This window comes from Rhinolophus sinicus, chromosome 18, assembly GCF_057876585.1.
Source record: "Rhinolophus sinicus isolate RSI-liver-muscle chromosome 18, RSI-T2T, whole genome shotgun sequence".
NCBI lineage: Eukaryota > Metazoa > Chordata > Mammalia > Chiroptera > Rhinolophidae > Rhinolophus > Rhinolophus sinicus.
In genome coordinates this window covers 99,679,213-99,682,613 of record NC_142518.1, presented here as the reverse complement: position 1 = coordinate 99,682,613, position 3,401 = coordinate 99,679,213, and the positions used below count along the sequence as shown (strand labels likewise).

At 37.3% G+C, this 3,401-nt stretch overlaps 1 pseudogene; it reads right to left on the bottom strand.

Moving 5' to 3' along the window:
- Window positions 1-439: 439 nt before the first annotated feature.
- LOC109457515 (large ribosomal subunit protein eL21 pseudogene) lies at window positions 440-934 on the bottom strand (annotated as a pseudogene).
- Between the last annotated feature and the right edge of the window lie 2,467 nt (window positions 935-3,401).

The window sequence follows — 3,401 nt, the reverse complement described above, 5'->3', positions numbered from 1 at the left end:
TTTATTTTGTCCTTTACATCCCACATATAAGTGAAATCACAATGCATCTGTCTTTCTCTGTCTGACATACTCCACTCAGCACAACACTCTCCAGGTCTATCCATGCTGCCACAGATGGCAAAAACCCATTCCCTTTGATGGCCAAGCAATATTCCACTGTATACATGTACTACCTCCTCTTTATCCATTCATCCATTGACAGACACTCGGGCTATCTCCACATCTTGGCCTTTGTAAACAATGCTGCAATAAGCATATGGATGCACACATCCCCTCGAAGTAGCATTTTGGGTTGCTTCAAATAAATATCCAGAAGGGGATTTACTGCATCCTTCTTTCTCATGTTGTAGCCTTCATTTTATTTTATTTTATTTTATTTTATTCTATTTTATTTTATATTTTATTTTATTTTTTACTGAGATCTTTTATTTTTTTGCATTTATGCCATGAATTCACAGGGAATGGGTTCCAGCAGCTCAGGCTCCTTTCCATTGGTTCTCACAAAGTGTGCTTCTCTTGGTGGAGCAGGCTGGCGTTTCAGTTGAACCCAGGTACCTTTCTCTTTGGCTTCCTTCATTTTCTGATCATTTTCCTTCACCTGTTTCAGGAGGCTATCTCAGCTTTTAGAGTACTTAATATGCTCAATATGAACATTAATTCTCTTGGCAAGAATCTTGCCTTTAACTTGTTTGTTTATCACAATGCCAACTGCATGCTGAGTAACATTGTAGACCCTTCCCGTTTTGCCATGGTAACATTTGTGGGGCATTCCTTTTTGAACAGTGCCCATTTCCGTGATGTCTACAATATCACCTTTCTTGTAGATTCACATGTATGTGGCCAAAGGAACAACTCCATGTTTTCTAAAAGGCCTAGAGAACATATAGCGGGTGCCTCTCCTCTTTCCCTTTGTGTTGGTCATTATGACGAATTACTGGAAGATGGTGGTCCTGGACGAAAAGCTGTATCCTTCATTTTAAAGTCAATTTTGTCTGATATAAGTATTGCTATCCCAGTATTGGTTTTGCTTTTGTTTTTTCATTTCCATGGCTGAGATACCCCTCTCAATTTCCAACCATCATATGGAGGTTTGGTGCTGGCCCATTTCACGACTCTGCCCTTTCTACCAGTCTCAATGTGGCTTCTTTATGTCCTCAGTTATACAACTTGTGTTCAGCTAGATTTCAGATGGCTCTGCAGGTTGATTGTTTTATAATTTGGTAGTAACTTTGATGTGTTCACGGGATGAGGCAAGCACAGCATTTTTCTACACCATCTTGGATCTTGCCATTGGTATTGTGATAGGAATTGCATAGAATCTATAGATTTCTTCCGGTATCATGGGCACTTTAACAAGGTTAATTCATCCTATCATGAGCACGGTCTATACTCCATTTAATTGTATCTTCTTCAATTTTTTTCTTCAATGTTTTATAATTTTCTAAGTACAACTCTTTCACCTCTTGGTTAAATTTATTCCTGGGTATTTTATATTTTTGATGCAATTGTAAATGGGATTGTTTTCTTAATTTCTCTATTTTAATTTTTAATTAGTTTCAGGTGTTCAAAACAACATAGTAATTAAACATTTATATACATCATGAAATTATAACCCCAATAAGTCTATTACCCATTTGATACTGTACATAATTATCGGGATATTATTGACTATATTCCCCATGCTGTACTATATATCCCATGACTACTTTTTTTTATTATTAGTTTCAGGTACACAAGACAAAGTAATACTTAGACGTTTATCATTTATATCCCTCACACTGTGTGAACCCCCGTCCCCCCATCCACTATCCCTCTGACATCACACAGAGCCATTACATTTCCACTGTCTCTATTCCTAATGCTGTACTCCGCTTCTTGTAAGTATATACATATACATATACATATATATATATACATATATATATATATATATATAAAATCATAGTTGGCATTCATTATTGTTCAGCTTCAGGTGTACAGTGCAGTGATCAGGCATCTACATCCTCCCTGAGGTGGTCTCCCAAATGGGACAAGTGTCCATCGGATACCCTACAAAATTTTTACAACATTATTGATTACATTCACCAAATTAATTTTCAAAACCCCGTGGCCATCTTGTGGTTACCGACTGTTTTCTAATCCCCTCACCTTCCTCCTTATCCCCAACCCCCCCCCCGCCCATCTAGCAACCCTCAGTTTTTCCTCTATGTCTCCAAAACTGTTTCTGATTCGTTCATTCACTTATTCTTTTCTTTAGATTCCACATATAAGTGAGATCATATGGTATTTGTCTTTCTCTGTCTGACTTATTTCACTTAACATAATGTTCTCTAGGTCCATCCATGTTGTTGCAAATGGTAAGATTTCTTTCTTCTTTATGGCTGCGTAATACTCCATTGTATAAATGTACCACAGTTTCTTAATCCAGTCATCTACCGATGGGCATTTCAGTTGTTTCCATGTCTTGGCCCTTGTGTATAGTGCTGCAATAAACATAGGGGTGCATAAAGATTTTGAATTAGAGTTTTGGATTTCTCCAGATAGCTACCTAGGAGTGGAATTGCTGGATCATAAGGTAGTTCCATTTTCAGATTTTTGAGATACCTCCATACTGTTTTCCATAGTGGCTGCACCAATCTGCAATACCACCAACAGGGTACAAGCGTTCCCTTTTCTCCACATCCGCGTCAGCACTTGTTGTTTGTTGATTTATTGATGATAGCCATTTTGACTGGGGTGAGGTGGTATCTCATTGTGGTTTTTATTTGCATTTCTCTGATGGTTAGTGAGGTTGAGCATTTCTTCATATGTCTGTTTGCCATCTGTATGTCCTTTTTAGAAAAATGTCTCTTCATGTCCTCTGCCCATTTTTTAGTTGGGTTGTTTGTTTTTTTGGAGTTGAGTTGAGTGAGTTTTTTTATAAATTTGTGATATTAACCCCTTATCAGATATATCATTGGCAAATATCTTTTCCCATTCAGTAGGATCCCTTTTTGTTTTATTGACAGTTTCCTATGCTGTGAAAAAACTTTTTAGTTTGATGTAATCCCACGTGTTTATTTTTTCTCTTACTTCCCTCATGCGAGGGGATATTTCAGTAAAAATCTTACTCCGGGTAATGTCTGTGAAGTGTCTTCCTATATTTTCTTGTAGGAATTTTATGGTTTCAGATCTTACATTTAAGTCTTTAAGCCATTGTGAATTTATTTTTGTATATGGTGTAAGGAGGTGGTCCAGCTTCATTTTTTTGCATGTGTCTGTCCAGGTTTCCCAGCACCATTTATTGAATCGACTGTCTTTACCCCACCGTACATTCTTGCTTCCATTGTCATAGATTAAATGGCCGTATAGGCATGGGTTTATTTCTGGACTCTCTATTCTGTTCCATTGATCTATGTGTC